Below are 12,160 nucleotides of genomic sequence, written 5' to 3' on the forward strand. Positions count from 1 at the left end.
ATGGGAAAGTAATAACGCTATTAAGCAACCGAACATGCTCACCGAAAGAAGTTTTTGATTCAGTAGTACCAAGAAAATATTTTCAAATAAACTTTTAATGAAAGAAGTTTCTTATAATCAATATACACGTTGACAGTCAACAGGTGTACATGGTTGTACACCTGTACTTTGAAGAGAACATGAAAACACCCACCGCATTTTAAACAACACGCCCACTCAAAGGATGCAACTTGTCCATTATATAAACCATACACCATTCATGCAATATAAGTCGAACCTAACATGCTTAATTACTAATTCTAGTTTCAAAGATTAAAAAACAAAAATGTGGTCAGACAACTTACATTAGCCCTAAAATTCTGTTGTAATAGGCTACGAGAACGAGCAGGTTCACGTTGAGATCGGATCCTTTTTCTAGGACTTTCATCATTGTGTCTATCAGGGCTTTCACCCCTAGATGGAGGAGTCCTGCAAGGAGATGCACTCATCTTCCTAGGACTAGGACTGCGCCGAACAAGAGAGGCACTGGAAAAAGTGAGAATGTTTTCATCAATATAAAGTGCAGATCCATAGAGCATAAGAATCAAAGATGTGTACATTTATGTGCACATTAACGATCATCAAGTCTACATTAATGTACACTATAACCATGTGTACAACTATGTACACGTTAGCTTAAAAACATTCTTAGGATGATTAAGAACAATGATGGTTATTATAAGGTATGTAAGAATACAAAAAGAAAAAGAAAAAAGAGAACATGTTGTTACAGTGTTTTGAGATCAACCTTAATCACCTCAATTACCGTTGCATTGCAAAAAAAAAACATCTTTGGAAGTTGAGAAGGTGCCTGGTTATGCAGCCAATGCAGGATCTATGCAGACATAACTCAAATTGAGCGTCCACCTTGGAGGCGTAATAGATGCAGCACTCTGATCCGTCTTCGTCATCCTGACCACTATCAAGTCGTCTTCGTCATCTTGGGCTGTAAGCATAGCAGCACAAGGTGAGATCACTTCCAAAAGAAAATGTGCTCAAAACCTTCTGATATGCTACTCCAATTCTATCACTGTAAAATGAAATAAGAGTGGGTTGGTGACAATATTCTTATTATAACAAGGTACATAATGACCAACAGGTGTATAACTACATACACATTAAGAATCTATATGTGTACAATTATGTACATATCAAGAAAGAACATGTGTACAACTATGTCCACATTAAAAATCAACATGTGTACAAGTATGTGCACATGTAACCAAAAAAAATATACCCAAATGATAGGATCATTATCATGTTTCCCTCAACCATCAATCAACAACCAACCTAGAAAATAATATCGCAATGACAAATAATACCAACCAACATGAAAACCTTATTCCAGGTTCCCCAGCCCCTAGACTAGCAAGGAGATGAGTAATAGCATATCATCTTTGTAACCCAAAAGTTTCAGAGTTGTCTTGATTGGAGTGAAGTAAGTCATATAAAGGAGCACAAAATGTTAATAAATCGATAGGCCACATAAAATGAATTGACGACTGAAAATTGAGATTAAGTAATCTGAGTTACCCGTTTAATTTGATCATAACCAGCCAGTTTATCTACATTTATAATGGCACTTCGACTACGTCATGGCCAACGCCAGTCCAAAGATCTTTAATTCCTCCCTAAATATTGGAATCAAATTTAGTAAAAGTGAATACCTAGATAAAAAGATTAGTAAAAGTGAATACCCAGATAAAAAGATACAAGAGATAAAATAATGTCTTGAAACATAACCTGCTTAACGCTCCAAAGTAACGCTCCACATGTGTACTAGTTTGTACACACTGGTTATTTATGCAAATATAAGCTTACGGAGTTATTATTTTGACAAGTATGCTAGTTAGTATGCCCTAGTTATTTATGCAAGCACAAGCTCATGAACTCATTATTTTTCACAAGTGTACTAGTTTGTACACCCTAGTTATTTATGCAAGCACAAGCTTAAGAGGTCATTATTTTCGCATGTGTACTAGTTTGTACACTCTAGTCTTTCATAAATAAGCTTATGGAGTCATAAATTTCCCATTTGTACTAGTTTGTACACCATAATTATTTATGCAAGCATAAGCTTATAGAGTCATTATTTTCACATGTGTACTAGTTTGTACACACCTACAAAAAATGCATGAAGTCGTTCATTCGGACCTACTTTATGCATGGAAAATACATTGGTGCACAAGGATGTACACACCTACAAATATGCATGAGATCAAGTAAATAGGACGGTGCACCAGTTTGTACACCATCCATAAACATGCTACTTCTCATACATAAATTACTTGAATTTTTCCAGGCCACGACAAACGATAGAGAAAAAGTAGTATATTTATAGGATACCTGTTGGTTCTTAGAACTGCATTCTAGATATGCTTCTTTCAGTATTTGATTGTGAGCCATTCTTCCGCAAGCAATTATCTAAGAAAAGCAGCTAAGATATCCCCTACAAAGTCCCTCAGATACTTCATGAAAATATCATATAGATCTGTAAAAAGTTACCTTTAGGGATGACGAGCGTTTATGCCTGATTCTATTTGAGAGAACGCCACGTTCAAACTTCTCAGGAGTGCTAGGACCCTATTACAAGATTGAACGAGCAAAATCACATTCATACAGATAGGATAGAATATGAAAACATTAGATTATTCTTTTTTGTTGTTCTCTTTTTCTTTAATCTGGTGGAAATCATATTATATCCATAACAACTTTTTATGACAGAAAATCACCAAATAAAACTATTACCCATTTTCCACAAAATCAAAAAAACTCTTTTTCGCAAACAAGTGAACAAATAATCATAAGACTCGTAACTAGATAAAAATACATCAATAATCAAGTTTAGACGCCAAGCACCGGACTGTAATCGTACCTTAATAATCAATTAATTCAAATGCTACACCCACAAATAAAAAGTTCAAAAGAAAATAACACCTATTGTAAGTCATAAAAAACGACATACTAGAAGCCTAGAAAGGGAGTTCAAATGATTTAACTAAAGTTGTAGTGATCATTAACATAACCATACATCTGGAAAAGAAAACGCTCCAAAATTTGGAAGAAGGAATTTCCTTTACAGACTTTCAAAAACAAGTCAATTTTCAAATAAAAAAGAAGAAAAGAACTTGTCAGGTGATGATTTTTCTTTCACTCACTTACATTGAAGAAGAAAATGACTTATTACTAACCAAGTTTCCACCCCACCCACAGACTCTAAAAGTTAAGCATGTTTATCTGACTAAATTGGCATTTTCACATCATTAAGTATTATAGTACATCAATAAGTCATCACCCCCTCACCATTAACACCCGTCAACCCCTATTCGACCAAGAGCACAAATAAAACTAGCAACAAACACGAAACATGTAGAGAAACTCTAAATTTCGAAGGTTCATTTGGTTGAAAATAAACAACGTAATGAAATTTTCTGCAGACTATGCGGAAGTTTTTCAAGCAGAGTACGACCTTGCGTAACTTTTTATCTAACCATCATGAGAAGGAATTATACAACAAAAATTGCTCCTAAGACGAATCCGGCAGTCAACTAAGTACATACTCTATTAATTGATCACTAGCTTTAGTTAAATCTAGAGAACATGTGTTACTAGAAGCTGCAGTATACAAATGAAAATTCTTAAAGATGGCAATAGGAGTAAATAAGTCTTATGTTTCCACTATCAAATCAATCAAAGGCAGCATCACATTTAACATCAACTAAACAGGACAAAGGTCATACCAAATAAATCACCTTTGCCTAGTCATGCTATTATACAACTGATACTCTCATATCGCCATTGGTAACAATCGCTCCAGGTTTCTGAAAAGTACAATTCAAAAATTGCACAATTAGGAGATATTGATAAAGTTAATCCAAAATTTAGTAATTTATAGGAAGTTTCTTGAGTGGATTTTTATGAAAACGAACGTTACAAAAATGGATTGTTATTTTTCCGTGGATTATCTCGTGCAACCAACTATAATTGAATGGGAAGAATTTCCATAGCGTTTGGTGTCAATAAAAAAAATAGATCAAATGAAAATTAATTCTCACCTATAGAAGTTTGGTATTATCTCCATCCTATCTGATCTATACATAATTTTTTTTTATTAATTTGGTGCCAACTTGAAGTAATTAGGTTTTTGAAACCGTTAAAAAGATTCGGAGATCGATTTCAAAATCAATAAATCAAACAGTAGCTATAAGATCAAATAATAAGAAGAGATTCAACTTATGTTTCAAAACGTTTCAATAACGAAATCTGCATAAACTAAATCTCGCCAACTTTTCCTCCCAATTTAATCCAGAAGAAGATGAATTGGTGATGACCGTTTAGTTTTTACAGCTGAATTTAGTGTTTGTTTGATTATCATATTTAGGTTTGGAAGTTGAACTTCCATTGATACGATGAGATTAGATTTCTCGATTTTCTGTTCGCTCCCTGATCCCATCAAATGAAGAATGAAAATTAAACTATCATATCCCGTATGGATGGTTTTTTTTGTCATACATAAGAAGCGTTTTGGACTAAATCGTACATTATAAAATTTTGTCTGAGACCAATATTTTTGCACGATGATCCAGGGTCCAGGGACATAATACAAGGAAGAAGAGGTGTAAATCGGGTTGTGCCAGCAAGAGCACAACCCAACCCATCCCAAAACACTAAAATTTGAGCCCAGTTCAGTACAACATGTGACTTAGCCAGTACAATTCTAGGATGTGCTGGGCAGACTAATTGTAACAGTGGCACAATACATAAAGCGATACGAATAAGCATGTGACACAACACAACACGTTCAGAAAGCACGTCAACATGCATAAAACACTACACAACATGGTATTCTTTTTATGTTGACTTATTTTTATAACAACACATATAATACCTAAGTATTTGGAAAATATTTTCTTTGGAAAACGTAAAATAAATGTGAACTGATAAGGGTACCAAGTATACCATAATCTTTTCGATATCAACTTATATGACCGATACTTTCTGTGATCTAATATAGACAGACACTATCAAGAAGATGAAAACAACAACGTATACACTTGTATATATAGAATCGGTACGGAAACTGAAATTATTTATAAGGATCAACACAAGTGTTTTGGTTAACATACAAAGTGTATTTACTTTAATTATAAAGACGAGCTAAATAATGCATAAGTAAAGTAAATAACACAACACAAGATTTTGTTAATGAGGAAACCACATACGCGAAGAAACTCCGGGACCTAGTCCAATTTCGAACACTCTCAGAATTAAGCTGCTATACAAAGACCATTACCAATTTCGTGTAGTTGAGACCAAGTAATATACCCCTAGATACTACTTAGTTTTATCAGTATCCCTGTGCCTACAACCAATCTGGCCAAAGCACGTGAATCCTAAGATAGAGTATAATATCTTAAGTTGATTCACATGCCTTGAAGAATTCTTGCATTCAACTTTTTTGGATCGTATTCCAAAACAATAAAGGACTAAATTGTATTCTGTCCCGGTAACTGCTCTCTCAATCTCAAAAAATAATATAAGAGATTTATGTTGAGTCAAACAAAGGCTCTCCTGTTTAATATAATAAACTCCTTTGTGTGGTACAATCTACCAAGATCTAGATTATCAAGATAACCAGATCTAGATATATATATATATACAAACTATCAGATTCAGATACTGAAGAATACCACCAAATGATAGATTTCCGATCTACTACGACTAGCAATACGATGTCTATAAAATATAAACAATGCTTAGTCGGGTCCCATCCGATCAAGTGTATGCACGAGGTAAATTACAAAGATCAGAAACCAATAGGAAATCTCTGTGTCTTCAAATCTCAAATATTTTCAAAGTATCTGCACAAACAAGCTTGATTCCCTTGTGATCGATCACGCACATAATGGAGTATGTTAACAATGGATGATCACAAGCCTATCGTCAGTTGTAAAGACATAACTGAACTACGTCAATCCTTGATCTAGTTGAAGTGATCTTGTGTCAGAAGAGAAGGATCTCAAGAATAATCAAACTAGGTGCAATCTAGGTTCAACCACCGTTAGTCAATCAAATCAAAAATCGAAAACTAAAATAACAATGAAAATTGTAGTTTCCCACCAATGTTGATATCTAGATGCTTTTTGCTCCCACTGAAGTCTTTAAACTAGCAGACGTAAGAGATTTCTCCTAATTAGGTTACTCTCCTTCCAATATAATATTACAAGTAATATTATTAGTCGGCTATAGAAGTGATTAGAAAATGAAATGTCTTCCTCGGGATAAATTTGCAATAAGAAAAAACTTCACTATTTATAGAACAATGTAGTTTGAACATCAAGGAACTTCCAAAACCGAAAATATTCTCAAGATATGCAATAAGCACCAATACTCAGTTTTGTCTAATTCCAACCAACTGAAATCCCTCATGGATGACACTCAATATTAGTTGGTATACAAGTATACTTTACTAATATATCTTCCATAGATATGTTTTACTTGATGGAAAAATAAAACATATATATTCAAAAATCTCAACAGAATATTCTCAAGTTTTACTTGTGTTTGGTAAAACCGTAAACCCATGATTAATGAATTGATATTTGATCAATCACATATTTTTATTGGAATACAAATGAACCAGTTTTAAACTTGTTTGGAAGTGTGGTATAATCGGTTCCAAGATTGTATATATGAAAGAGGATTTATATAAGGAAAAATGTCGACATACTTTGAACATGCTCAGTGATTCTAATCTTTTACTGTTCAAAGATATTCCTTAATTACTCAAGGAGATCCCGAACCGAAAAATAAACTAAGAATCTTTTAATTAAGGTTATTAGTTTTTGCAAATCTCTGGAGAATAAAAATCGGTATTGTGCATTTACTGGTTGGAGATTTTTTAGTGAGATTTCGGTTATTTTGGACAAAGCATTTCCAGGAATTATGAAAATCGATTTGGTAATATATTGCATATCTTTGAGAACTTCGGTTTTGGAAATTCCTTGGTGTCCAAACTTCCTGGTTCTATAAATATCCAAGTTTGCATTTCGAGCAAACGATCCTAAGATCCAGCAAAACTACCTAGTTTTGTTGTTACTAGTGGAACCGTCCCGGAGAGGAAAGTACCCTAATTAGGCGAAATCTCTTACGACCACACGTTAAAAGACTTCTATGGGATCAACAAGCTCTACGAGTACCGTTGGTGGGAAACTAGATAATTGTAGTTTTCGATTGATTTGATTGACTAACGGTTATTTGAACTTTGATTGCACCTAGTTTGTTTATTCTTGAGAATCTTCTCTTCTGATATAAGATTCACTCAAACTAGATCAAAGTATCAACTAGATCTTTAGAACTGTTCGTAGATCTAAAGACGTCTTGTGATAATCCATTGTTAACAGACTCTTTTCTGTGCGTGATTGATTACAAGAGATTCAAGTTGTGTTGTGCAGGTGTTTACTGAATATCTAAGAAGATTTGAAGACAAAGAAGATTTCTGATTTGGGTTCTATATCTTTGGTGCACAAAACTTGCTTGATTGGCCGGAATATCGTATTTATTCGATTGATTAGTTGCGTGAGATCGGTAGCAATAATAGATCTTTTGAGTTCTATTTGATTGTTACAAATCCGGATCTTATTACTTCTGTAATTGAAGATTGGATTGATCTAACCAGGGAAAAGGAGTTTATTGGTTAAAACGGAAGAGCCTTTGCAAATGACTTGAGATATCTTTATTGGAAAGAATCAATAGAATTGTTACCTAACAGATTTGTTGTTCCTTTACTGTTTTGAATACGATCCAAAGGAATTGTTCCAGTGCGTGCACTTATTGAATTTCGGAAGCGTATGGATACTAAAGAAACTAGGTGAACTATAGGTTTAGTTGCTTGGTATCAACTATACGAAGTTAGTGTTGATCTTGTATAACAGCTTAATTCTGAGAGTATTCAATTCTGGACTAGGTCTCGGGGTTTTTCTGCATTTGCATTTTCCTCTTTAACAAAATCTTGCTACACCATTTACTTTATATTTCCACATTATAATTGTTTTATTATATTAAAGTAAATTGCACTTGTACATTAACAAGGCACTTGATATTGATCCTATCGGTTTCAGTCATTACCGTACCTTTTATCAAGTGATCACTTTGTTGTTGTATTGTACCGATTCCATATCCATAGACGATCACACAAATTGTATTGGTTTTCTCCACTTTCCTTTTCACGAGTTAGGCGAGTCCGGACTAACCCTATATCAAGTGGACATTGTGTTGAAATATTCCTTGAGTGATTGTATCTCAAATAGGTTTATACATAGTGGGTCTTGTATAGGTTGTGATCAAAATAAATGACTGTGGTGTATTTGGGTACCCTAGTCTTTTCAATTGGTATCAGAGAGGGCAAATACGAAAAGATCTAACAACCTGTGTTTGGTGCCATCCAACCTATAAGAATTGAATCTAATGTCTGTTTCAGTTAACGGTATGCAAGATTACGAATACTCAAATGTTGAAGATGTTACCACTTCGTTAACTCATGATCCAGGAGTTACAAAAATATCTAAGTCTATCTCCGATAGAAAAGAAGATACTGATAAAGATTTGGTAAAACTCCTAAAGCCAATAAGATCTCTGTATACACGGATGTTAATATTAAAGACAGAATCTAATCTTCTTAAGAATGAGATCAGAGAAAAAGACATTCAACTAAATATTCTAGCCAAAGAGAATATGGGATCTCACTGTCAAACTAGAAGCCATTGGTAAATCTCTTACTCAAGATCAAGAGACTCATCCCATGACACTGACAAATGATGATGTTTTAATTTCTTCTGGTAATGAGGAAACTAAAAGTTCTTGCTCGACTTTTACAAATTGTGATAAAACTGGTTTAGTCACATCTGAAACAGATCATGATGATGCTAGTATGCCGAACTACATCAAGTCAGAAGAGGATGGGAAACCACCTTCTAGATCTACTGATGATCAAATGGAATCTTGTCCAAAAGAAACTTTGAATCGATTCCGTGAAAGTGATCTTAAGGAATACAACTTTCAGTCACTTGACATGAAACTTATACTTCTTCAAAATATAGTGGTAAATGTATTGAAAGAAGTTTCTTGTCTTAAAAAACTGAAAGATCATTCCTCAGTAGAAAGAGAGATTATATCTCAACCCAATAAAGTCATCTCTAAAGAATCAAAGATAAGAGTTGATAATCACTTCTGGAAAAAGGTTCCTCCTCACTCATGTCGAAGCAGTACATGTTTACCATAAGAAAGGGAAAGAGAGAATCTCTTCCAAAGGAAACAATCAGGAAGTTCTGATAATTGTTTCAATTAATCATGCTGATGTACATCATAAGGAAATCCTTAGAATGAGAAAATCGTATGAAAATCTCATTGACAGAATTAAGAGAGATTTATCTACCTCTGAAAATTCTCACATCAGTACTGTTTCTCCATGTCATCATACCTTTAGATCAAGGAAGGATCATCTTCTCGGGAGAAAATACTTTGGGCAAAAATTTCCAAAGAGAAACATGAACTATGTTTCTGATACTCGTTGTAAGCAAGAAAAGGCTTACTCCAATGCAACCTATTTGTATGGAGATTCTGCACTCTCATCCTATTTCGTGCTCATATGTTGAGATGAGAAGCACATAAAAATAAGAGCACATTGCTTATGTACATGTAGATGGTGGATTTTCGACAAGGGAAAAATCGTAAAACCATAATTATACATACTCCGGATCCGGCAATCAGATGAGTATTGAGAATCATGTCTCTAAATAAAGCGTGAAAGCTCATGCCATAAAACCTCTGACTGAGAAGGCCGTCTCTCAGAGTATATGTAGATGTGTAGTCTCCCAGCTGAGGCCAAGACACATCTCATGAATACTGAGCAATTTCAGTAATTATTTCTGTATAGAATCGAAAGATTGGATGACTCCTAGACAGCATGCCTGCTAGTATAGAGCAACAACATCTTCAGGATGCAACCAGGTTTTCCCTGACTATACAGAAGAAATATGACACTCCAGCAAGTTCATATTGCTCAGATCTCAGATAATTAATGCTCCTAGATAGGAATCCCTGCTAGTATAGAGCCCTCAATTAATTATCTCTAATCGTAGCTGAATATTCAACTATATTCTACGATTCTTCGAATGTTTCGTTACTTCAATTTATGGTTTTCCTAGCAGAATTCCATGGGTTAGTAATAGATATTAAACGTACAGGCATCTGAGCATCGAATAAGTCCTGACTAAAATGGTGCAAGTGTGTTTAGAAATAATGCACATACAAGCATCTGAATGCGCGAACGAGCATTTCAGAAACGAAGGAATGATGAACCTATGCAAAATAGGAAGAAAAAAAATAATAAAATATTTTCAAAGGCGCCAGGGGACTGGGCTCACCATCCGGCCAGTCATGCCGTGACCAGTCCCGCACCCAATTTTATGTTTTATCGTATTTTATTATTTTTCTCCGATCTCATGAAAATCCCTTCATTTGAGAAAATCTCCTTCGTTTCAAGGAAATTCCCTAATCTCATGATATTTCCTTATGTCAAAGAATCAATAAAATTAGGAAAGGTGTTGCGGGACCAAGCCCACTAGCCGGCCGTGGACGGTCGCAAACCTCACGGTTCCTTATTATTTTATTATTTCCGTCATCCCATAAAAATTCCCTGATTTCATGAATTTTCCCTAAACCCATGAAAATTATTGTAAAATTACGGAAACCGTGGGACCAGGCTCTAGCCGGCCAGTCATGCCCTAGCTGGTCCCACACGCCCCTTATTTTATTATTATTACTTGTTTTGTTTCCCTCATTCCATGAAAACTCCCTGATTTCAACAAAATACCTTGGTTTCAACAAATCTCTTTGATTTTATGAAAATTCCCTAAAATCATGAAAATTACATAAAATTGGGAAGAGTGCCCTGGGACCGTGGCCGTTGGCCAGCCGGCCGTGCCCTTGGCCATTGCGGGTCCCACACTCCATCATTCCCTATTTTATTATTATTTTATTTCTCTCATCTCATGGAAGTTCCCTAATTTCATAAAACTCTCTAGTTTCATGGAATTTCCCTCAATTCAGAGAAAACATAAAATTACATAAAACTGGAAAAATGTGTGGGACCTTGCTTGTCATCCGGCCATGCCCTAGCCGTGACCGGTCCCACGCCATGCAATTCCCTGTTTTATTTATTATTTTTCATCATCTCATGTATTTTTCCTAGTTTCAGCAAAACCCTGGATTCTGCATATTTTCTCAAAATGTTGCTCAAACGCGCATCGGAAAATATTGAAACTCTCAGGACTGAGACACAGACACTATGGTGACACGGGCACATCCCCTAGACCGACCAAGGGTGTCCTTATGGCTTGCAAACCACCGGTCCCACACGTTTTAATGATTTTAACCTAATTTGCTCAATTGCTCATATTAGGTTCAAACTCTTCAAACAATTGAGGGTTTGCTCAAACGACCATCAATTGGTCCCACGGACACCAAGAGCCGGTCGCATGACCTCTTCGTCGGTCCCTCATCTTTTCATGACTAGGTTTTATTATCTGACGCTCACACGAGCATTATTTCAATAAATGATTAAACCAACATTAAATCATTCTTTCATCAACTGGTCCCCAAGAGACTTTGGTATTTTTCTCATTCGAGCATCTGGGCATTACACGGTGGACTTATCATCCCAGGTATCCGGTCCCTTAACTCTGTGCGGTTGAGTTTCAATAAATCATCAATTTAATTAAAATTAGGGTTTTTGAATCCAGAGCTCTGCAAAAACGTGATTCTGAGCAGATTTAAATACTGATAATTTTATGTTTATCCCATGATCAACACTTTTATTTATTATACTCGACCCAGTAGTCAGTATCTTAAATTAATGTTTTATTTGGTCCTGCTACCAAAAATTCATCAAACGAGCAATATTTGCTTAGACTAGCAATATTTGCTAAGACTAGCAATATTTGCTCAAACCAACAATATTTTCTCAGATTAAAGAATATTGGTTCAATTATCAATATTCAACAATTCAGCAACACTTGCTCGTCTTAGGTTATCAACATAATAATACCTCGTCTCAGCAGAC

The sequence above is a fragment of the Papaver somniferum genome, chromosome 8, assembly GCF_003573695.1.
Source record: "Papaver somniferum cultivar HN1 chromosome 8, ASM357369v1, whole genome shotgun sequence".
Classification (NCBI taxonomy): Eukaryota; Viridiplantae; Streptophyta; class Magnoliopsida; order Ranunculales; family Papaveraceae; genus Papaver; species Papaver somniferum.